Source organism: Lactuca serriola, chromosome 8 (genome assembly GCF_051521515.1).
Source record: "Lactuca serriola cultivar US96UC23 chromosome 8, Lser_US96UC23_V15, whole genome shotgun sequence".
Classification (NCBI taxonomy): Eukaryota; Viridiplantae; Streptophyta; class Magnoliopsida; order Asterales; family Asteraceae; genus Lactuca; species Lactuca serriola.
The window spans coordinates 100445492-100470735 of NC_136415.1; the positions used below are offsets into that span (position 1 = coordinate 100445492).

At 34.8% G+C, this 25244-nt stretch overlaps 1 long non-coding RNA gene across 2 annotated transcripts; it reads left to right on the top strand.

Annotated features, from left to right (window-relative positions):
- Positions 1-14772: 14772 nt before the first annotated feature.
- Positions 14773-15853, top strand: LOC145069679 (uncharacterized). Of its 2 annotated transcripts, none has more exons than XR_013689614.1 (2): positions 14773-14934; positions 15238-15853. It is a non-coding gene; the product is annotated as an uncharacterized LOC145069679 (long non-coding RNA). The 2 variants fall into 2 exon arrangements; XR_013689615.1 differs by having other exon boundaries at positions 14924-14950.
- Positions 15854-25244: the final 9391 nt, after the last annotated feature.

Genomic DNA, 25244 nt, shown 5'->3' on the forward strand with positions numbered 1-25244 from the left:
AGGCAGAATCGTGAAGAACCATCAATTCAAGCGGAAGAGCCCGAGGAGAATGGAGGGCAGTCTGAAGGAGAAAACTTTAGTGGAATCATTGGTCAAGACGAACAACCAGTGGTTAGACGCAATAACCAGTATGGAGGAAATGATGGTCGTGGGTGCAAGTATAAGGATTTCATGGCATCCAAACCACCATGTCTATCCGGAAGCCCGACGCCGGTGCAAGTTATGGACTGGGTCTCCGAAATGGAGACTATGTTTGAAAGTTGCGAATGTAGCAACAGGCAGAAGACCGCTCTTGCGATCCCTCTGTTAAAATCTGGGGTGTTGAGTTGGTGGAAGCTGTTAGCTGACTCTATGCCCAAGGGAGAAGCAAGCAAAATGTCTTGGGAAGACTTTGTGGAACAACTAAAACTGCAATACTGCTCCGAGCAGGACCTTCTGGAAATCAGTAATGAGTTTCAGAATTTGAAGAAAGGGAAATTGAGCGTTACTGAATACGCTGCAAGTTTTACAGAAAAGATGAAGTTTATCCCATATTTGGTGCCTACAGAACTCTCTAAGGTCAACAAGTTTGCCCTTGGACTACCAGCGGACTATGGTCTAATGGTTAAGCAAGCAACCACGTTGAAAGCCGCCATCTGGGCTGCTAAAAATGTTGAGACCCAGATCAGGGAAAAAGGTCTGGAAAGGTCAGAGGTTGGTGAGAAAAGGAAAATCGATGGATTTTCAGGGTCCAGCAAGAAAAGTAAATTCTCGAAGTCTAGTTCGAGGGGAAGTGGAGGAAAGGTAGAAGCGAAATGGTGTGACAAGTGCAAGAAGAAGCATTATGGGAAGTGTGGCGGGGAAACCACATGCTTCAAATGTGGAAAGCTAGGGCATTATGCCAATGACTGCACCTTCACCAAGAATGTTTGTTATGGTTGTGGTGAGGAGGGGCACATCTCAAGGGATTGTCCGAAAAAGAAGGAAGCAGCAAGACCCAACATTCCGCCAAAGCCAAAGGCGAGAGCATTCCAGATGACACTGGAAGCTGCTAAAGATGAAGCTGATGTCGCTTCAGGTACCTTTCTCGTTAACAAATTGACTGCCCAAATTTTATTTGATTCTGGAGCCAACTACTCCTTTATATCGCATGAATTTGGTAGAAAACTAGCTTTGCCTGTTGATAGACTAGATAATGCTTTATTAGTCGAAGTTGCTAGTGGCAAGTTTGTACCTGTTAACCATCGTATGAAAAACATCTTAATTGATCTGAATGGAAATAAGTTCCACGAGGAATTATTGCCTATCGAACTTAACGGTTTCGACATCGTTTTGGGAATGGATTGGCTTAGCGCCAATGATGCGGAAATTTTATGCAAGAAGAAAATAGTGAAAGTGAACCCGCCTGGGAAGGAATCGTTTATGGTGTATGGAGATAAACGCAGAGTAAATTCTGGGATCATTTCTCTAATGAAAGCCAGAAAATGTTTGACCAAGGGGTGTACATCATACTTAGCATTTGTGATCGACGCTAAGAAGGAAAAGAAGGTGATGCAAAATATTCCTGTTGTGTGTGATTATCCGGAAGTATTTCCCGAAGATCTTCCTGGATTACCGCTCGATCGACAAGTAGAATTTCGTATCGACTTGTTGCCTGGAACAACGCCACTGAAGGGTTTTAGTATACTATAACATCCTATGGTGCACATACAACCCTAAATGCTTTGGATCTATGTTTTCTCTAATTATACATGCAATATTGTTTCAAAAGCATTAAGCCTAAAACTAGCATGCAAATGACATAATCAACATAAAATTGAGTTATAGAATTACCTCTTTGTTGTAGCTTGTAGAACTTCTTGAGTTTGACCTTTAAGAGCTTAGTGCCCCAAGTGTTGCACCTCAAATGGAATCACACAACATAGGGGTGTTCACGGTCCGGTTTTTTCGGTTTTTAGGTAAAACCGAAGCCAAACCGTTAGTAACGGCTTTTGTCAAGCGAAAACCAAAACCAAACCATTGAAAATTAAAACCGAACCAAACCAAACCGTTACTAACGGTTTGGCTCCGGTTTGGTTTCACGGTTTGGACTTTTTAGGCCCATTTTAGTCAATCCCATTAGACTAATTTAGAAAAATAAAATAAAAAAATATTGCACTATTAAAGGTATTAAACCGTGCTCCCTTCAGGTGAATACATGTTGTGTTTGCTCCTTCAGGTGGAACCGGATGGTATATGTTTTGTTAAAAAAACATTAAAGTTTACATATTAATACAAATACGGAGAAACAAAATGATTAAAGAATAATTTAATTTATTATATCGGGAACCAATCAAGCTGATGTCTGTGTCTCTGTGATATAGAATTGTTGGATGTCCATCCACCTCTTCAACCAAGCTACCATCCTGGCTGCATTTTCAAATTTCAAATAAAAAACAAGTAAATAAATATATATGCAAATAATCGTGTAAAATATAAGACTACACTACAAGTGTAGGATATATAAGAAAATGGGTCATACAAGGATATCAACTTCAAGTAGCTCTTTAAAGATACAAAGTCTTGCTTGGAATTTTACATGGTAGATATAAGTAACAATTCAAATACCCATTGATTTTAGTAATTAAATTTGAAGAAAAAAATTACCATTTTGGCATTGAAGAAAAAAATTACCATCGGTGTTTTCTAGAAAATGTCTAATTGTTGGTATTCTGGCTTGATAATGTTGAACTTTCTTGGGTCTAATCCAATATTGATTCAGAAGGACCCGTTACTAAATTGATTAATAAAATTTGAAAAAAGGAAAAAGATAATCAAGAGGAAAAGAGGAAAAGAACAATCACCATTTCCAATGGTTGTTCTTCACATCAAACTTGGACGTGAATCTTTTTATCTTCACATGCACTATACCTACAAATCAAGAAATATTTATAAAGATTGGACTTACTGGCTTTCCTGGTCTGATGAGGAAGCATTCCTTCTACTATCCATCCCATATTTATTCAAAAGAATGATATTTATTTACATTAGCAACCAATGACTCCTGATGCTGTAAAAGATTAACAAATCATTAGCTTTCACAAAAACATATGTAAAGTTACAAATATACCTGATCAATAACATGCCTGATTTTTTCTTTCGAAATAAGATCCTCCTGGATGTTGATAGTTGCCATCTAAAACAAGAACAATTTCTTCTTTCTCAAATACTTTTTGAACAAACATCTAAATCTGTATCCATTTGAGTATGAATTAGATTATCATAATCATATTTGATTAGAAGCTAGAGGCTTAGAGCTCAGATCAAGATCAAAAAAATAACACGATTTGTTTAGAAAGGAAGAACGAGAAGCGAACCTGCAAAGCGGAGCTGGGCTCTTCTAAACGAGAAGCAAACCTATAGTCGGAGCTGCTGCAGGCTATGTCAAGGTGTAGTCGAAGTTGTTGCAGGCGGCGGCGAGGTGTAGAAGAACTGAAGAAGCGAAGAACAACGAAAGGGAAATGGCTTCAAATCTTATGAGTTCACTCCTGATCTTGCGTCTTTTGCGATTAGGGTAAGAGCAAGAAAAACTTACTTCCCGTCTTTGGATTGTGGGATAGTTGGATTGGGCTTGGACTTCACAAAAGAAACCAGGATAGAATGATTGGGCTGTGATAATTAAATGTGGTTGGTTTTAATTTTATTATTTATATATAAAAATTAATATATAATACAACAAAATATAATTACATATAAAAAATAAATAATATATAAAAAAAACTTACGGTCCGGTCCAGTTTTTATACGGTTTGAGATCTTAAAAACCATAAGCCAAACCGTTCACTACGGTTCGAAAAGTTCGAAACCGCAAGCCAAACCGTAAAGAAAAATACAAACCGTAAAACCAAACCGATGACCGGTTTGGCTGGTTTCACGGTTTCAAACCGAGCCACGAACACCCCTACACAACACCACTAACAATGGAGGACTTGAGAGAGAACACTTGTACTCCAAAATGGGCTATAGCCATTCCAAGAACACTAGGGTGCCAATTTTAGGAGCTAATGAGTTTCTTATATAGTGTGGCAAAACTAGGGTTACACCATGTAAACCCTAATGTGCATGACCTTCCATATTCCTTAGGCTCCATTGGTTTAAACCTCCATGGATCATACGTGGGTTGTCACGTGGGTTTAGCCCAACCTAAGCAATCATGGATCATAGGCCCACACCATAAGAATGAATTATTTTACCAAATCAACTCCTTATATTTAATTAGTCTCTTTTGATCACAAAATTAATTCCAAATTAATTCTTGATCAATACTAACTAGATAATACGATTTCATATTAATATATTAGAACTTATAATATATTAATAAATCATGAATATCCTATACTCAAAAGTCCATCCTTACAAATTGTTTTGGTGCCATGCAACCCAAATGGACCATGCTACTCCCGGGTCAAGTACATACCAATTATAGTTATGGTCCTAGACACCTAATCCAACAATAATAACATATCATGGGCCTTGCCTGCTTCATTGGGCCCCACCCGGCATCGGACAATGTCCGATATCTAGGTTTATGGTAATTATCTAGATCTAATTCAGGCCAAAATTCCGAAAATTCCGCCAACAATCCTGTAAACTCGTCGAGTTAGACTTGGAATCGTCGAGTTTACGGTGAACTCGTCGAGTCCTGCTGCCAGAATCCAAATTTTCGAGTTTTTCAACTTTGAACAATTAATCTATGCATCATATACTATAGAAAAACGACCTAGGCTCTGATACCACTGATGGGTTTTAAGCATTACATCATTCCTATGGTGCACATGCAACCCTAAAGCTTTGGATCTAGGTTTTCTCAAGTAATGCATGCAATAATATTCATCCATAGCTATAACCCTACACTAGCATGCTATTTTAGAAATTAAAATGTAATACAAGGTTAAATTATTACCTTTCTTTGTAGCTTGCTTGATCTTCAACCTTTGAGAGCTTAGCACCTCAAATGTGATGCCTCTAATAGATCACAAACACCAAGAGCAAGTTGGAGGAATATGAGAGTGAGGCTAGGGATCATAAAATTCGGCTGGTACTCTTATAGGGTTCAAGTGCCGAATACTAGAGTCCCAAGGGTTCCTTATATAGCTGAGCTGCTAGGGTTTCAGTCAAAACACTAATCTGATTGCTTAGGCCTTAAGCAGTCCATAGGATCCTTTCAGAAGGCCCCTATGGATGATTTCTATGTGTGCTTCCACATAAATTTCGTCCACCTCCTTCTTTTAGGAGTCTATAGCCCATATTGCAATTATTTTATAATTACAATATTAGTCCCCTTAATTTAATTAATCTCTCTTGATCACTAAATTAATTCCAAATTAATTTATGACCAATATTAATTAAATAAATAATTTGATTTCTCAATTATTATATTTTTCTTATAATATATTAATAAATCACAATTAACCTCTTTCTCCATAATTCATCTAGTCAAGTTGTTATGGTTAAGGCAACCCAAAAGGACCATGCTACTATCGAGTCAAGTACATATCAATCATAGTTATGGGATTAGACACCTAATCCAACAGATTTCTATGTATAACCCACATAGATTTCGTCCATATGAGGGCCTTCTGGAAGGATCCATAAGTTGCTTAAGGCCTAAGCAAGGTAATTAGGGTTTCCAAGTAGATAACCCTAAGAAGCTCAACTATAAAAGGGACCCCAAGGCACTAGAAATCGGCCATATGCATTCTAGAAAATACCCTAGCTGATTTTAGGAGCCTCTCATGTCACACCCCGAAACCGAGGGCGGAAACGTTCCGGGGCGGAGGACGTCATGAATATCACAACCAATGTACATAGTAAGCATAGTAAACACAAAACTTTACATTACATAGATTTATTTACATTGTCTGAAAACAAGAGTTACGTGAGTTATACATATACATATCATATGAACAAAAGTAAAGTCGTGTCTTTTATGTACTCCGTCTTCACCAAAATGATCGTTGGGTACCTGTCTAATATGGACCTGAGAATACAAGCAGTTTGAAAATCAGCATAAAACTGGTGAGTTCATAAGCGGTTTGTTTTATGAAAATGAACATGTTTCCTTCCGGTTTTCTGAAAAAGTTACGAACCCAAGAAAATCCCATATTTTCTTAAAAGTAAAGTTTAGTTACCCGTTTGTTACCCAGTGTGATTAAGAACAGTTTGTTATCCGATTTTTACACACTTTGATTAAGAACAAGACCAGTTATCCCAGGAAAAACCCTTATTTTCCTAAAATGTTTGTGAAGTGTTATCGGATCTGAAAGTAACGTACAAGTATCTACCATACTTTAAGTGTGTGTGTGAAGTTTTCTGAAGATTTGGTTACCTTTAAATGTACATTAGTTTTAACACGTATATAAAACTAATAAATAAGTATAAAGCTTTCATAATATTGATTGCGAGTTCCTTAACCATACTTCAGACTAGATATGACTCGGATCGGGGCCAGTATCTTTTTATGACTTTTGTCACCCTTGAACTTTTCAGTTCGGTTGTAGCTAGCAGCCAGGTGTGGGATAGTCAGTCCCGTATAGATCTATACACTCAAGTCACGCTCTCCCTTTCCGGAGATTCTGGTTACAGGGGTAGTCCTCCACTCTCGTATCTAGGGGAAGTGTTACAAAGGACGTGTCTCCAATCTTAAGATTAATGAATTTAAAATTGAAATTATTAATACGGAAACTCTGTTTTATTGGTCCTTTACTCTCGTATCTAGGAGGAGTACTATCTAGGACCTAACTAAGTTCTAATGATACCTATCCTTCACACTCGTATCTAGGGGGTGTTTTATTAAGGACAACACAAAAGTTTTATGATTTCTAACAGTAAAAGTGTGAACAATCAATTGCGAAGTATAAAGTATAACACTATATAATAAGAATTGAAATCGGTTTGAAAAACGACTCTCAAGTCAAACAGTTTGTTAATATGTTTTCAATTCTTAAAAGTGTACGGATTATGAAACCATTCAAATGAAATAATGAATTTAAGTACAAGATATTCTTGTACTTTTGCTTGTATTCCCCCCTGAAAACATTGAAAAACATTGAAAAAGGGTAGGGGTATGCACTCACCAGGCGAGGAATGTGTCGACTAGGATGCTAAACGTCGGGTCGAGGCTTGAAAACATGCAAGGTTCCTATGTAATATTAATTGATACACAAATGTATCTAATTAGACTATAATTCACTAATTAGATACGATTATACACTCCAAGACGCGAAAACACTTCAAATCAAGTGTTTGGAGTGACCCGGGTGACATCTATGGACGTATATGGCTCGGATATGGAGTTTAATCTTCAAGAGTAAACTCCCAAGAGAGTTCACGGCCCTAAGGACCCACTCCCCATGAGTTTACGGCCATAAACTCATGGTGGGGTGTTCTAGGGTGCTAAATGGCCTTGAATCAATTGAGGGGTAATTCTAGGTTTGGTTTTAAGGCATTGGAAAGGGATACAACCACCATATGGACCACTTAAAGGAGTTTACGGCCATAAGCTCCCTCATACCCATTCCTTATATGTTTTGGTGGTGTTAGGACAATCACATTTGATTTAAACTCATTTTACAAGCCTTGGATGGAATTTAGGGCATCATTTGACTAAGTTTTAGGAGTTTACAGCCCAGGAACCCATCCTTGGGGGGTTTACGGCCGTGAACTCCTAAAGGAGTTATTTTCATCAAGTTTAAGGCTTCTAATTCAATTGTGGTTGGTTCTAGACTTTAATCAAAGGCTATTGGTGTGTTTAAGTGGCATTTAAACACTTGGAAATGAGTTTACTCTCCATGATAATGATTTTACGGCCCAAGCATGTTCTTGGGTAGTAAACTCATGTTTACTCCTCAAAATTTAAGTTTAAGGTGTTCTAATTCCGTTCCATCAAGCCATCTAGCCATATCTAAGCTCCAAAGGTCGATTGGAAGGGTTTTTGGGCTCCAAAACCCATTTTATATGAGTTCACGGCCTAGGACTGTTCTAGGGCCATAAAATCATGAAAATGGTCCTATTCCATAGTTTGACCACGAATTTGGAAGCTAGAGAGGTTGTACAACAAGTTAGGAAGGTTACCTTGATGAAACGGGGCTTGAATTGAGTGATTTTGGATCAAAGACTTGGATTTGAGGAGAGAGGTTAGAGAGAGAGTAGTGAGAGAGTGTAAAACTTCAAAATGAAGTCTTTTGAGCTTTAAATATGTTCTAAGTTTTGGACACGGTAGAATTCTACCCGATACCGACATTAAACGGGACTTTTGGTCACACCCGATTAAGTTGTCGTAACCCGGCGGGATCGAATATAAAAATTTTAAATTTAATAATTTGGGCCAATATCATGAGTTCATAATGGGTTTGGAAACTCATGAGTTTTTAAAAATCATATAAATTTAAATAACTTAGCCCAAAAACGAAATCAGAATGAATCGCTAAAGACGGGTTTTACGAACGAAATGGGTTACGGCGATGGACAAACTTCGTGTTGTCACATCTCACCTCTCTCTCATAATCCTTCATTGCTACTTGGTGTTTGTGATCCATTTGAGGTCCAACATTTGAGGTAGTAAGCTCTTGAAGGTCAACATTAATCAAGCTATAAGAAAAGGTATTCATCTAACTCTGTATTAGTTTTCAATTTCGAAATATTGTATGCTAGTTAGGGTTCATGCTTTAGATGATTAATATTGCATGTATAACTTTAGAAAAACCTAGATCCAAAGCATTAGGGTTGCATGTACACCATAGGAATGCTGTAGTGCTCAAAACCCATCACATATAAACATTCCTTGGACCCCGCCCGTCATCCGACCGAAATACGGAAGCATACAAACATTCCTCGGGCATTGCTCGACGTCGGACCATGATCCAAAAACGTACAAAACAGACACATGCGAGAATCATGAAGACATCAAGCATACAAAATATTCTTCGGGCACCACCCGACATCGGATCGAAACCCGGAAACATATAAACCTACATCGGGCATTGCCCGACATTGGACCTTAGTCCGGAACATACTAGCATACATATACGGGCCGTCATTGGTGCCTTCGACCCGTTCATACAGGAGAAAACTCACCTCGCTGTCGGATGATAGCTGAAATGTCTCTGCTCAAAATCAACTCTACTCACTCCCTGAACCAAAACAACCCCTTAGATACCATTCCAAACTCATTACCCTTAAGGATCAACTATGGTCAAGTCAAGTCAAAGTCAAGTCAAAGTCAACTTCTAGTCAACCGCTCCGAGTTGACTCAACTCGTCGAGTTTACCCTTCGACTCGTCGAGTTCCCATGAATCACAGAATCGTTAAATCGTGATCTAACTTGTCGAGTTTTCCTCCAACTCGCCGAGCGAGTTTCTCCTTTTCAACAGAAACGGGACTTTCCCAGGACAAATCGTCGAGTTCCCTTGTGGACTCACCGACTTCCTTCAACAGAATCGGGAATGTTCGACCCAACTCGTCGAGTTCCGTGCATTTCTAGTCTATTTTTCCCTTTCCTCAGATCTAAGGTTCTAGAATATAGATCTATATTGTTTCCATGGCATACTTTTGTATAGTCGACAACTTGATGGCTTTGCATGCCTCAAATGGACCCAATATCGAGATATAGCAACCTACTTCTATGGACATGGTCTTTTCTTGGACAAGGATGGGTTTAGGACCCTTTTTATGAATCTAAGGACCAAATAACACTGAGAATGGGAGTTTGTAGCATCAGGACTATGAAAGTTATCATGTTCCAAAAATGGGGTCAGAAGTTCCATAAAACAACACTAATATAGATTAAAGCTATTAATCATCAATTTAGGGACTTTTTACCTCAAAAAGTTACCAAAAATGGATAAGATCCCATATCTACTATAGTGCTTCTCTTCAAGCTCAATGACCTTCTAGTTCTTCTAAGTCCTTCATCGAGCACAAGAACACACAAAAATCCACTCAAAACCTCAAGTTTCTCAACAAGGAGCTCACAATACGATTTAGGGTTTTAGGGAGGCTGATGAGGGCTGGTGGGAAGAGGTTAAGTCCTTTAAATAGGGTGCAAAACCCTGGAAATTAGGGTTTCATCCCAGTCGGTCTACTCGTCAAGTTGAGGCCTCTCAACTTGTCGAGTAGGTTACTTAAATCACGCGGCCCATATGATCTCTACTCGACAAGTTTAGGGCTTCTAACTCATCGAGTTGCTCTTATAATTTGAATAAATAGAAATTTAAATACATACCAGGATCCAGGTGTTACATTTGCAACCTACATCCTTAAAACCCTAACTTGACCCCAAAGTCAACCCTGATAAAAAAGTCAACATTGGTAAACTTCAACCATCGGTCACATCATGACCATCCATAGGTCATGTTATGACTGGAAAAAAACAAAATAGTCGCGAACACCATAGCTCACGACGTGACATGATATCCATCACGTCGTGAGATCCGTTCTGGACAGCTTTGAGCATTAACCTCTTAATCCCTTAAGCTACTCCTTAAGACTTTCCAGCGGATCTTCCCCAACCCTAAGGACCATAAAAATCATGGCTTTTCAGTTATGCATGTCCAATGCATGACTTGGACACTAACTAGATCAAAAAGAAGGAAATGGGATCAAGACTCATACTTGGAGTTTAAAACCAACACCAAAACTCAGATCTGGAACTTATACTACATAAAATGTCTCAATGATCCATAAAGTTGCTAACTTAATTTATGGATCCGATGCATGCTACCTAACCCAAACATGAAAAGAAAAGCATAAATCGTAGATCTAACATACATAAGAGATAAAGGCAAGAGCTTGAGGACTTATAAAGGTCCAAAAGCACTGCAAGATGATGAGGTAGGATGTAACATCTGGAACCCTAAGGTACTAAATTAATTCTTTTATTTGCATTATGAGGTCCTCGCGACGTGATATATTGAGGATCATGTCGTGTTTGACTGTTGACCTGTTGACCCGTGTTTCTGGAAACTCACGACGTGAGTCATAAGGTCTCACGACGTGAGCACGACTTAATGACCTAAAACCCTAATTTTCAGGTACTTAAGTGAATGAGAGGTTAGGGTTATCCATCCTCAGCTTCTTTCACCCTCTAAGCCTCTGGAAAACCCTAATCTTGACCCTCTTGAAGCTCTTAAGCATTTTTGAGATCTTTGAAGCGTTATTTGATGGTTGTTAGCTACTTGAAGTGGAAGAAGACCTTGGTTGAGTAACCTCTTGGTGTTTTGGCTTCCACCTTGCAATCTCTTGGAGCTTTTGGACCATTGTAAGTCATGAAGCTTGGACCTTTCTACCTTTTTCATTCTAGATCTAAGTTAAAAGCTCCTTTTTTGCATGTTTGGGTGGGATTGCTTGCATGGGGTCCATAAAGAACTTTATGAATCATTGACTCATTCTCTTCGACATAGTCGTTGGATCTGAGTTTTGGTGAAGTTTGTGACTCCAAGTTTGAGTCTAGATATTATTTTCCCCACTTTTGGTCTAGTTAGAGTTTGAGCCATGCATTGGACATGCATGAATGAAAAGCTATGATTTTTTATCATCCTTTGGGTAAAGGAAGGCCCCCTGTAAAGTCCCAAGCTATGGCTGTAAGGATTAAGAGCTTAATGTATTATGCTCGTCAGTACAGATCTCACGACATGAGTTTTAGGACCGTCACGACGTGAGAATGTTGGCCATCCCGTCTATTATTTCTGGAGTGGGCCATAACATGACTCAAGGTTGGGTCGTGACGTGAAGGGGACTAGACTATTTTTATGGGTTGAGTTGACTCGCTGAGTCGGGACTGAGTCAAGTTATTGCCCACGACGTGACCAAGGTTTGGTCACAACACGAGGACCAGTTATTGGGGTTGGAACGTTGATTTTATGCCCATGATGGGTTTGAGCCCAATTTGGAAAATTAGGCCATATTTAGGCTTTGGGTGATTATTTTGGAATTTGGGCTTTTGGACATTTGGATTGGGCTTTGGCCTTGGGCCAGTTTAGGGAAAGGGTAAAAAGGTCTTTTACCTTAGATTGGACTCCCTGTGTGAGTCGGAATCCAATTATTGATTGGATGTTATTTTGTCATTGATGGCGCAAGGATTTTAGCAGGCTAACAACCAGAAATTTATTTGTAAGATTCAGCAGCGTGATGTGAGTTTCCTCATTGGGTTTAACGGGTCTAAGGCACCAATGTCGGCCCATGATCTGTTATGCTAGAATAGTAGATGTATGTGCGACTCTTGTATGTGTATGTGCTTGCTTGCTTACTGAGTGGGGTCTGATGGTTATCATGTATGCTATTATCTATTATGCTTATAATATTTATATGTGGGCGGGGACCGATATGCGAGTTTTGCGGGGCCCGTTATACTCATTGGGCGGGGCCCGTTATGCAAGTTTGGGCGGGGCATGTTACACTCAGTTGGCGGGGCCGGTTATGCGAGTGTGGGCGGAGCCCGTTACACTAATTGGGCGGGGGCCCTTATGTGTTTATTCATGTATGGTATGTGGTATCTTGGGGAACTCACTAAGCTTTGTGCTTACGGTTTTCAATTTATGTTTCAGGTAGTTCATGAGCGAAAGGGAAGAGCCCGAGATGATTCCAAAGCACACACCACCATTTTCTGCATTTTAAGAATTACTCTGATATGTTTTGGTGTATTGACATACATTGATCTTTTTGGGGTGTATGACAATGTTTGGATTAATGTTTTATTACATCAAAAATGAAATTTTTAGATCTTATTTTTGGGACGTTTTATAGGAGCTTAATTGCTAAAAGGATACACCCAAGGCGTCTTCTTCTTCTTTAAAGAGCCAAAAACCACCAAATGAGCTCTTCAAGGTCACCAATGGAGGCTAAAAACGATTTGGGCAGGAAGGAGGTGATGGAGGTTGAGTCTGTGCAAACCCTAGCCTCCCACTTCTCTTAAATAGGGAGAAAACACTATATTAGGGTTAACCTGATCTCACGGCGTGAACATTTTTGTGTCATGTCACGAGCCTTATAAATGGCCACACGTCCCAGATGAATGTCACATAGTGACCCTCGTAAAATTGTTCCTTTCATTCTTATTTAATTCAAAACATTGGGAGATCGAGTACCTACTTCAGATGTTACACACCATTTCCTAAATCCTTAATCTTAAACTTAGATTTCAAAAACTCTTTAATAGAATTAAACTCCTTTAAATAGTTTATAGTTAGAACAATATCAATAGCATAATCTAAGAGCACAAGAAAAACATTTTTATTACGCATTATAAAAAATGAATAATCATTAGAACTCTAGTTAAAACCACATTCAATTAGACAATAAGTGAGACGCTCATTCCATTTCATGGGTGCTTCATTTTATACATACAATGATTTAATTCGGTTACATACTTTGAATTTCTCATTTGTATCATAGGTAGAAGTGTCATATACACTTCCTCGTATAAATAGACATACAAAAACACATTATTAACATCAAGCTAAAATATGAGTTATTTTTTGCTCACAACAAGAGTTAAGAAAATATGAGTTTTTTAGAGAAGGTTTCTTCATAGTTTACACATTCTCTCTCGTTATAACCCTTGGCTACAAGTCTAATTAGCCCAAGTTTTTAATAAACAAAACATGTTAGGTTATACTTGGTTTGAATTTAAGAATTATAATTTTATTGAAATGAGACATTGATTCTTTTTACAGGTTTTGGATATAAATGGGAAGAGTTGTGATGTTGTGAGTGTGGTTGTCGCCATATGTTTTTTTAAGAAGTGGTGAGAGATGGTGATGAGTTTTTCAGTGAGAAGAAGTGATGTCAATGATATTTCAAGAAGAGCAAAAAACTGAAATCATTTGTTTAAAAGACAAAGGGAAAAATAACCAATCTAAGTCAAACCAAAACAAAAACAAAATATATAAATAGTCATAATTAAATGAAAAGTTAGAAACTAAATACATAAACTACCTTAAAGTGCATGGATTAGTCGTTTTAGTTTTTATATATGTTATTGAGAAATAATATACCAACTTTTAGAAACTAAATTTATATATAATGAAACCTGTAAACAATAGTTCCTAAGAGTGGCGGACGCAAAATGTTTTAGTAGTCACGCCTAAAAAAATTCCAAACAAATCTCAATTAATAGTTTCATTCGTATTTTAAGACGTTGCATCTAATAATAAAAATAAAAATAAATAAAATCTATACTAAGTGCCGGAATCGGAACAATGGTCCGAGACTCCCCGGGCGCCACTAATATGCGCCACTGATTCCTAATTCTAACAACTCATTAAGGAGGTATATGAGATTGCTTATCTAAAACAATTTATGTGTTTTTATAAAAGTGATTATTACATTTTTTTTTCTTTCAAAATGAGTGCTTTTTTAAAATGTCTATACTAGTTATCATTTATCAAAACATAATAAATTAATAGTTATTATTTTAACAAAATCAAAATTTATATGTAATAAAGAAATAACTTTATCAAAAATTCTGTAAAAATATCAATAAGTAAAAGAAAAATCACTTATCAAAACTATCTATTTAATTCCTTATGAAATCTATGTATTCAAATACTTGAATTTTTTATTATTAATATCAAATCACAATTAATCAATAAAGCAAAATCCCAAACACCCTAAATGGTTTTCTTATAATAATGGTTTTTTAATAACATCCTAAATACTTTCCTAATTATATTGCTAAATCATGATATTATATAGTCTTATTATACACTAACACCCCCACACATGTGGCAGTGATGTGAGCGTACGGGTAACGTCGGGTTGAAACGTGCCTCAACGGCTGACGGTTCCGTTAACGGAAACCTGCACACCAATCCTCCCTTCTCCTTCTCCTGCACATTTTGTCGTTTTCTCTATAAACCCCACTACAAATAACCCCTCACCCCTTCATACGTTGCTTCAAATCCCATTCAAACAACGAAGGTCTAACCCTGATACTGTATTTCCTTCATGCTCTTCATCATTTCATCTTTATGCTTGTTTAATTCATCTGCATTTGATTCTAATCGTTTATGAAGACATTTCCTATTTCATATGCATTTTAGTGATCGTCTGTCGATTTTATCTTCCATGTTCATGTTTATCATCGATTTCGTTCCATCAGTTTTACATTACGATCTGTTTTCTTTTACGATTGCTGTTCGTTTAAACGTTTTGAAACCCCGTTCACGAGCTTCTCGTTTTCATCAGTTCGTAATGCTTTTGCTCCGTTTGTGTTTCTTACAGATCACTGAAAATGTCGAAAGGATCTGCAAATTCCGGCTCATCTGCCCCACAAGCGATGGCAGGCTTCGCTTACGTCGGGCCTATATCGACTATGAAAACAACTGTGGGGGAAGGCAGTTACGAGAACAAAGCACGAGTAAGTTTCAGCGACAAGCAGACCGGATCCTATGTCCGAGCAACGGCAACTGAGAAAGCGTCCGCCGGAGACTTCCAGTGGCAGAACGGAAAGAGTGGAACCAGGAGTGAATACAAGGAAAGCTCTACTGTCAGAGTCGGAGACAAGAGTGGCTACACTGAGGTTTACAACGAGCAGAGGGTTCGCAATGTGAGTTTCAACAACAACAATGGCAGCAGCAAGAGCGTCATAACCTATGACAATGGCGATGGTGGTAAGTATGGTGGGTATGGGGGTGGTTATGATTCTGACTAGTAGTAGTTGGTTTTGATCCTAGGGTTTATCTGGGTAATGGGTATGTTTTAGGTTTATGAGAATCTGATCTTGGAATAAAGTTTCTGCAGATCTTTATCTGTTTGAGCTTAGAAGCATCGTTATCTGCTAATGTTTGCAGTTTGCTTTTGCAATGATCATATTTTGATTTCTGGTTTTTGGCTTAAAGTTTGTGTAGTTTTCGCTTATATGTTTTATCATCACGAATTCTTCCACACGAAAGCTTTATTAAATGGGATTTTAATATAATGTGATGTGAACACTTTTTTAAAATAGAAAAAGCTTATATTAATATACTCCAATATGTGATAAAAAAAAGTTTTTTTTAGTAACAATGTTTGTTTTTTTGGAGTTTTCCACTTAAGATAAATGGGGAATAATTTGTGTTCAGGAGAAAAAAAAAAGTTAAAATTCATTCTAGGTTGTAAAACAAGGAACCTTGATGTATGAGTACAAACCAAATTTAAAATAATATTTTAACATAGTTGTTTAATATGTAAAATCTTAAATCATAAAAACATAATATAACTAGAAACTTCAATTGTATCGCTGAATCCTCATATGCTTGAAACCGATCGATATGTTGTGAGTAAGAATTTATAGAAACCCACCATTTCAGTGAAAATGATCAAACATTCATTTAATACTTATCTCTGATGCTAGCTTATTATGAGGTCTTAGCCATTTTAGATGTTCAATTAAAGTTTTTGTATCGAGACTTTTCTTTTTCTCTATTATAAAGAATTGATAATCCTTGTCTCCTTGTCGTAGATAGTAAGATAACATATAAACATATTGAAGCTTTTAGTGGAGGCTTGTACTCACTATGAATCATTTTGTTTGCATTCCTTTTATCATATCTTAGATTCATATATTTTTAATAAGAAAGATTGTGCAGCATTTTAAATCCAAAATGGAATGCTCTCAAGAGAATACAAAATTTCAGGAAAAAAGTTGCATAATATGGAAAGACAAGAAGGTCGTTTTAGAGCAATCTTATAGGTTGCGACATGTGGTCAACTATATTGGGAACATCTACCCAATTTTAGTGTGTTTTTTATGTTTTGTACAAGTAATTTGATATTGTTAGATGCACATTAATATTTGTCTATTTTTTTGTGGATTACAATTACATTTTGTAACATCTGATGTATATATGGTTATATGAGTACATTGAACAGATTCCTTAAAAATTTTCTATGTTTTTTTTTCTCTATTCTCATGGTATCGTAACTCCTTAAGGTTTGGCCATTTTGAGATTGTGTATAAGGGCATGATAAACAATGATGAACACCATGAGTGTGTAGATCTTTAAAAACTGTCATTATTAAATTCTCCATCTCCATCGCTTTGAAATTATTTAATTTTACGAGAGAGGTAGTTTTTAACCAAGGCTTGAAATTTCTTTAAAACAAAAACAAATTCTAATTTAGATTGCAACAGATAAAGCCAAGAAATCTTGAAAAATCATCAAAAATTAGTGTGTAATACCAAAAACTATTGAATCCTCCCAAAATACTTTTGTCAAATGTCAATTTCTTATTGAATTTCACACATGTTATTTTCTTAGAATTTTAAAATTATTTTTTTTCCACTTGTCATTTTTGTATTTTTTTCATTTTTATTCAACTTCCATCTATTAAATGTCACTTTATAGTAATTAATGTGAATTAATGTATATACTAAACCTTCCATTTATGAATTCATATTTCTATTTAATGAATTTCATTTGTGAATTTATATTAATTAGTTTTATTAGTATAGATTAATTAAGACAAATTACATAAATGGTCCTTGTGGTTTATTCTATTTATTGTATTTATTTCGAAAGTTTGCTTTAAAAAATACTTAATTTTTACACATTCATATTCAACATGATTTTTTTAAATATGATAATATTTTTTTTATTAGTATAGATTGAATTACACCTTATATTTAATTTTTTTAATCAACCCGAGTGATACACGAGTTTCACACCTAGTTATGTAATAGAAATCGATCCTTAAAGCAAAGGTCATAGTGTATCAAATCAAGAGTAAATATTGAACGTTTTCATTAATAGCAAACGGAAGTCAATGGCTTTTTTGCGATTGAAAAGGTGCACAAATTTTACGATCCGGCAATAAGGAAGATACATAATATGATTGTTTATTTTAAATAGAAATAACATGATGACAAGTATGACCAAACTCAGCATGCCAAAGAGAAAAACGAGCCATGAATCATGTATCTTCATAATGCAGTAGAGAATGCAGAATGAGCCTTGCGAAGCACATATAAGTCACCTTCAAGATGCCCTTGGTTTAATGGGGTTCCTATTTTTTTTCTTTTTTTGAACAACCGAATTTTATAAATGAAACTAACAAGAAGCTAGAAATTACAAAACAATAGATAGAATTGAATTTATAAACCAATCAACCCAACTAACATTTGTTTTATTGTTTCTAAAAAACAATTAAACGAGAAATCAACTATCATCAAAAATAAACTTTTTGGTCGGGAGAGACTCCCCAAAAATAACACCGTTACGGAACCTTCAGATCACCCATTGAGTCATTTGAATAATTGACTCCAAAGCCGCCTACTTTTTAGAAGAAAGATAGACCGTTTTCAACCAAACAAATAATTTTCATATACTAGAGAAACCTGGCAAGACCAAATCCACCCATCTAAATATCATTGGCCAAATAAAAGAAGCATATTCACACAAAAGCAAGACATGATCAATTTTTTCCACATTTTCAAACATAAAGGACAGAGGAAGGAAGGAATATCCAAACCTTTTAGACTTAGACTCCACCTTGTAGGTAAACGACCCAATAACACCCGCCAAGTAAAGATATTTAGTTTCCTAGGCACAAAACGATTACATCTAGTTTCATAATGACCATCCTACAAGCAGTGCAAATCAATAACTTTCCGAACATCATTCACCGTGAATCCAATAATCCCATTCATCTCCCATTGCCAATCATCTTCCTCAGGATTTGGCTGAAAATTACCGATGAGAACAAGGAGATCATCAAGTTGCCTATGAAAAGTTCCACCATAAAAATGATGACTCCAAGACCAAGACCCATCGATCCTGAATAGTACACTCATGATTTTGTTCAAGATAAAACAACCGCAAAAAGCCATCTTTTAAACGAACATCACTTACCTAAGTGTCTTGCCAAAATCAAGTACTCCTTCCATTCCTAATTCTTTTTTTTGTAGGCAAGAGTAAGGAATAACTCCTCTTTCATGCATAGTGTTTATCGAACCAATGATGCAAGACCACACCCATGAAGTAATGTCTCTAGAATTAGAAAAAATGTGACTTCTTGTGTACCCATACAAGGAAGATATCTTCACCCAGAAGGAATCTCTTTCTTTTTAAAAATGACATCGCCACTTTTGAATCAGAGCGTGGTTAAGAGCCTCAAGGCTACCAAAACCGAACTCACCTTTCTCTTAGACGCCAAAACCATATTCCAATTAACCCAAGAAAGTCTTTTTGAACTCCCATCAAAAGCCCAAAATAACTTTTCATGTAATGATTCCAACCATTTCTTTACTTGAAGTGGCATCACAAAAAGGGACATATAATAATTCCCTAAAGAACCTAAAACCAAAGTGATCAAAACTGATCTACCACCAATTGATAACATATTTGCTTTCCATAAAGATTTTTTTTTTCAAATAATAAAAGAATCATGGGAAAAAGAACATCAAATTTATAATCACGACTCTATGGACTAAGAGATAAAGGTTATTGGTCAAATGTGGTACTACCAAAACATTAAGTAGTTTAAGATTGGGAGTAATTTTGTAAGAATAGTACGAGATATACCAAAAGAGGTGTTATTACCGACAACTACTCTAAAGTTACCTTCATAAGTGGATGGCGTGTCAAGAGTAGAAGCTTGAGACGATGTGAGCGGTGGCACCCATATCAACATACCAGTCAACAACACGGAAGAAGAGCACATGTTAGAAAAGGTTTCTAAAATATTGGCATCAATTGTGTGGAGCCTTAAAAGTGTAGCATTATGGGAAAGAATCGCTTATTTAAACAATAGCAAATTTTGTTTTTGTGTGTGCCAACAGATAGGTAATTGAGTATTACATAATATATGTTGCGTGTGTTTGTAATTAAAATTTTGACTTTTGTTACATGAGTTTTGCCGATGAATATTCTGTGATTGAGGTAGTTTAAAAAGTTCATTTTGTAGCATAATTATTATTTATGAAAGTAGGATGCTATTTGATGCACTAATCAAATATCATTTTCGATTTTTGTAGTTCGTTTGTATAGAGAATTACGATAACATCTATAAATTTAAAAAAGGATAATATAAGTTATCCTAATTATACAATAAATATAAGAAAACAAATAAACTATGAAAAGAGTGGAAATAAAAAACAAAATCCGATAATAATCAATAAAAACTACTTAAAATGTCAATATCCACGTAGCTAAAACCATAAACATACCAAAATGCTAAAACCAAGAGTCATTAGAAATATTAAAAAATATAACTAATGATATTTATTGCTAGGCTCGATCAATACCAACATAAAAAGGAATTCACATTCATTTTTATTATTAGGCATTACTATTAAACATACTAATATATATAATATTTAAACAGATAATCGACATTCTAATCACTATCTATGAACGGATGTGGCCATTTTACACCTACATCATCTTCAACCGGATGTGCTGTGTCACACCTACATTATCCTCAACCGGATGTGGCTAGGTTACAACTATAGGTAACTGCAACCATGTCTGCAAATAGCAATTTGAAATCTAATAATTAGACACCTAAACCTTACAAAACCATAAGTAAGAGTAAATTACACGAATGGTCCCTATGGTTTGGGAGAAATTGTGCATTTCATCCCTAACATATTTGTTTAACTCGGATGATCCTTACTGTTTATTTTTGTTGTGCACTTAGTCCCTATCTTACCTAAAAAGACTATTGTGCCCTTATTAATTTATTTTTTAATTAATTTTCTTATTTATGTTTTGTTTTTATATGTTTAAAAAAAATTAATAGACCCCACATATCTGTATCTCCTCACCGTAAACCTTAAACCACATTTGACAAATTTAATCTGGGTCCCACCAGTCACCATCCCATCTCACATCCTCTTCAACCTCTATTTTCTTTCAATCATTAGTGACATAGAAGTATTCACTATCCTTTTTTTGTCCTTCAACTCTGGTGAACAAACACCATAACCCATTGTCTCTTGACTTTAATAGGTTGTGGTGTTGGTTCGCTGGAGTTGAAGGACCGAAAAAGAATGGATTATGAAGATGTCGATATCACTAAAGATGGAAAAGAAATAGCAGTTGAGGATGGTGAGAGATGGGATTGTCAGGAGATACAGATATGTGGGGTCTATTAGTTTTTTAAACATATAAAAAATACATAAATAAGAAAATTAATTAAAAAAAATTAAATTAATAAGGGCACAATAGTCTTTTTAGGTAAGACAGGGACCAAACGTAACAAAAATAAACAATATGGATCATCCGAATTCAAAAAATAAGTTAGGGACCAAACGCATAAATTCCCCCAAACCACAAGGACCGTTCGTGTAATTTACTCTTAATTTTGGTTTTGTTCATATTTGGGTAACTATTTTCTTTTGTATACATCTAGGTAACGAACTTGTTGAAAGTGTTCACATGTAACCATTATGACATATTATAGCCGAATGTAACCTGCTATAGCAGGTCATATGTGAACAGTTCCAAAAAGTTTGTTACCTAGATGTGTACAAAAAAAGATAGTTACCTACATGTGAACAAACCGAAAAATTAATTACCTTAATTAGTCTTATTCCCATTTGCATTTTATTTTCAAATTTTGGCATTTTTTATAAATATAATAAGTTTCAAAATTTTAGAAGTGGTCTAAATAGTCCGCATAGAATAAGATAATTAGTTGATTCATTTTTTAGAAAATATAATATAAATTAAATGTTGCTTATCTAATTTTTTAATTATAAAATTCGAAACTCCATATATAACCAGTTTGTTATCTTATATGTTTGTTATTTAGTGATAAAACCTATATTATTTACATTTGATTTTCAAACTATTGTAATTTGATATAAAATAGGATAAGTTTTAAAAATTCAAATGTAGATGTCAATGGCTTAGTTGATTCGATTTTTTTTTAAAAGATAAGATATATTAATTTTTTATTATCCCATAATCCTTTTGTTATGTATGTGTTTAAAACCTCCACTATTTAAATTTGATTTTCAAATTATGTAATTTGTTATAAATAGGATAAGTTTTAAAAATATAAAAGTAGAATAATTAGTTTGTAAAGAAAAATAGGATAAGATAATTAGTCGTTTCGAATTTTTATAAAAGATAAGATAGATTAAATGTTGCTTAACCCAAAGTGCATTACAATACGTGAAAGGTTGATAAATAAAAAAGTAGGATATTATAATAACCAATCAATACAAAGTAGGATGTTATAATAAGTTAACCAAACTATGCTTCTAATTTAGACTAAACTATATTAATGTAAAGGTGTTCATGTAATTTCTTGTGTTCACCCAAGAGAAATCCATTGACATCAACGATATTTCATTGGCCATAACTCATCCACCAGTTCTTCTGTTCGTTCATACATTTCTCATTTGAATCCATGATGTCTTGTTGTTCCAGGGGTAATTTTGGAATTTTTATTTGCATGCAATCTGCTTCATTCATGCCTTTATCATATACATGCATATTGATTTTGTGTTATATGGGTAATTTTGGAGTTTCTGTTTGATTGTCATCTTCTTCATTTGTACCCTTATTAGAGGTTTTATATATTTTTGTGTGTTTGTTGATTGCTTCCACTTTAACCATTGCACTATCATTGACCTCACCAAATTTTCCCTCTTCGTATAACCAATCATGTTTGGGTACTTTATCTATAATATTCTTCATACAATATGTGTGATCATGTTTGGGTACTTTATCTATAATATTCTTCATATAATTTGTGTGTTCAGCCCTATCCATGCATCTACCACATATAGCAAGTAAATGCTCATAGTCAACATCTCCACATATTTCACACACAATTACATCATATAACTGGTCATCAACAATGACCTCAACGTCAATTATAGATGTTGCAAAACCTATCAAAGATGTAAAACAAATGATTCATTAAAACCTGAATTTGAGGGATTTGACATAATGAAAACTTAATATAAAAATTCATAAGATGAAGTAAACTAAACAATTAATATAAATTGATGAATAAGTAGATGAATATTTGTATGTGTATAAAATGATATTAAATATTATAAATATGCCTTTAAAAGTAATTGGGACCTGATATATGTTAGTTTTTGTTGGAACTTAAGTTGGATTGTTGGATGCTTGGGGACCTATAAACACATACATACATACACACACTTAATTAGATGAATATTTGTATCTTTATATGTATGTGTATAAAATGATATTAAATATTACAGATATGCCCTTAAAAGTAATTGGGACCTGATATATGTTAGTTTTTGCAGGAACTTAAGTTGGATTGTTGGGGACCTGTAAACACATACACACACATGCACACTTAATTAGATGAATAATTATATGTGTATATGTATGTGTATAAAATTATATTAAATATTACAGATATGCCCTTAAAAGTAATTAGGACCTGATAAATGTTAGTTATTGCAGGAACTTAAGTTGGATTGTTAGATGCTTGGGGCTCTGTAAACACACACACACATACACACACCGTTAAAAAAAGAGTTAAAATGGGTATATTGTATGTGCAGGTGTATGTATATTATGTGTTTTAATTTATATTAGAAAAAAAAATTACAGACTTGCCCTTAAACTGATTTATTTTACTACAGGAATAGATGGTGGTGTTGGCTAAGAATTGATTTCATAAGGCCAACAATCGAGACCTGTAAACACAAAAAAAGTCACACAAACACACACACACACACACACAGTCAAAGAGAGAGTTAAGAGCGAGTTTGTATATATACTTGTATCTTTTTTCTTTTTGTTGAGGAATAAAAGATGAAGGTTGCAACGGTGGTTGTGTGGTGGTGTATTGTTTCGTTATATGGTAGTCTAGGTTGTTGATGGCAGATTCGGTACCTATAAACACAAAACACACACACACACACACCATTAAAGTATTTTAAAATATTATTGAGATAGCTTTTAGATATTGCTGATTGGTTTTGTAGATGTAAACACAAACACACACACATACACCATTAAATAGGATTACCTATATATGTTTTTCCTTTATTTTTTATGGTTATGTCGATACCTATAAAATCAAATTCGAGCACACACCATTAAAGAGCTAATATATATATATATATATATATATATATATATATATATATATATATATATATATATATATATATATATATATATATATATATATATATATATATATATAAAAGATAAGATAAGTAAAATCTATAATTAAGGATGTTTGAATTTCAAAATATGAAGGCTTATCTTAAAGTTTAAAGTTTCAAAATTAGAGTATTATGTTTGTTGACTTTTTCAATGGTTGAGTCGATAAAATCTGATTTTTTTTTTGAATGCATAGAGTTGTTGTAAATTTTGTTTTAAAGGGTGTACCTCTTAAAATTTACTATTTGAGGCTAAATACTTATTAATGTGTATATATATATATATATATATATATATATATATATATATATATATATATATATATATATTAAAATATTTATAATACTTATGGTAAGAAAATGAGGGGTAGCAGATATTACCTATTAAAATGTTAGTTCATCAATGGTTAGCATGTGTGTTTATAACTATTGTAGTGTCTATAAGGTTCTTTGCAAGTATTTAACCATGTTGGCATTTAAGTTATTTCGTTTACAAAATTTGGTCAATTCTAAAAAAATAAAAACTCTTTTTTCATTGCCATTTTTACACCTAACTCCTTCTTTACACCAAAAACCTTTGAATATTTAACAATAAAAATAACATATGGTCTAAAACAAAGTCATCTTAACTTATATATAGAGAAAATTACAAAAATGGTCCCTATGGTTTGCCAAAAGTCACAAAGTCAGTCCCTGCTAATTTTTTTTGATGAACATGGTCCCTGTGGTTTCCAAAACTTGCATCAATGGTCCTTTTTGCTGACACCGTTACTGTTCATCTGTTAGTGTAAGGGTATTTTGGTCTTTTCAAGTAGCAGGGACTGGGTTTGTGACTATGGGTAAACCATAGGGACCATTTATGTATTTTTTTTCTATATTTTATGTTTATGAGTTTGTGACTTTTCCACCCATTTACTTTTTAAAATATCACTTTGAACCCTTCACTTTGAACTTTGAAAAATGTTACTTTCACCCCTCTATTTTCTAAATTTTCGTGTTTAAACCCGTATTATATATAATTTGTTTCTTATTAATAGCTTTTGTTCGCTAACCTAAAAAAACTGTTTTTACGTGTTTATTTTAATATATTTGTCAGTATAATTTAAGGTGATCAACGTTTCGGTTATAATTTAGAACTTTC